The following is a 1,080-nucleotide window of genomic DNA, read 5'->3' on the forward strand; positions in this document are numbered from 1 at the left end:
AACCAACAATTCTATTCTAGACCGAGGCTGAAAACATATGGTGAGTGAGGGCAGGTGATACATTAGAGGCTAGGAGGAGAGGACTGGTGCTTTCAGCCCCAGCTTTCACACAGGAATGCAAATGACTACAGCTTCCATTCATCAAGCACCTGCCTGTTGCAGACCTTTTCCTATAACTTCTCATATAATCCATAGTGTTTTTATGTTAGCATTCTCTCATTTTATTACAATTAGAAAGATAATTCCTAATAACTCAGGATTGCAACCCTCTTTTCACCTCACCCAATCCCTAGTTCCCCAAAGGTAGATTCCTTAAATCACTGAGCCTGACTGTGTTTGAGAATCCATCGATCATGAAGAATGAAATCTAAATGATCAAAACACCATTCTGGGAATATATTTAGGGGGCACCTCTGTCTCTTCTAATCTCCTCCCCATCCTCACTTCCTTCCCTGTGTCTGCTGCCCAGTGCTGTTTGAAACTGGTCCGCCACAGCAGGCTCATTGTGATTGATACAGTCAGAGACCCTCAGGGGTGGTCCTGACCCCCTGCAGGAGGCACAGAGGCCCTTGGTGGGTTGCAGTGCTGGCGGCCAGGACAGTGGGACAAGCCTATAGTGACAAGTCTTCTGAACACTGCCAGGGGACATAGGGATGCACGCTCAAGTGGCCTCCTCCTGCTGCTGAACTCTGGCCAACTGTGATGTTTTGCTTATAAAACAAACAAACAAACAAACAAACAAGAACTAGTTAATGTCCTAGAGGGCCATAAAACCATAACCCCAAGGTTTTCTTTTTCAATAGTCAGAGGTGCAGAAGTCAACATAATTTTAGAGCCTAAACACTATAATGAAATAATAAACAGCAAAAATGAACACAGGTATACTCTAAATAACCATTTCTTAGGTCTGGCTGTTCAACATGAACAGGACATCTTTCACTTATTTGTAAGTGTGGAATATTTTTTCCTAGTACTGTACTTGGCTTATCTTGTACATTTGTGGTATGGATCCAACGAGAATGTATTCCAGGGCTTTGTAAAGGCTGCCAAGTCTTTCTTTTTTATTTTTTTATTTTTTTA

Source organism: Octodon degus, unplaced genomic scaffold, assembly GCF_000260255.1.
Source record: "Octodon degus isolate 3935 unplaced genomic scaffold, OctDeg1.0 scaffold00019, whole genome shotgun sequence".
Classification (NCBI taxonomy): Eukaryota; Metazoa; Chordata; class Mammalia; order Rodentia; family Octodontidae; genus Octodon; species Octodon degus.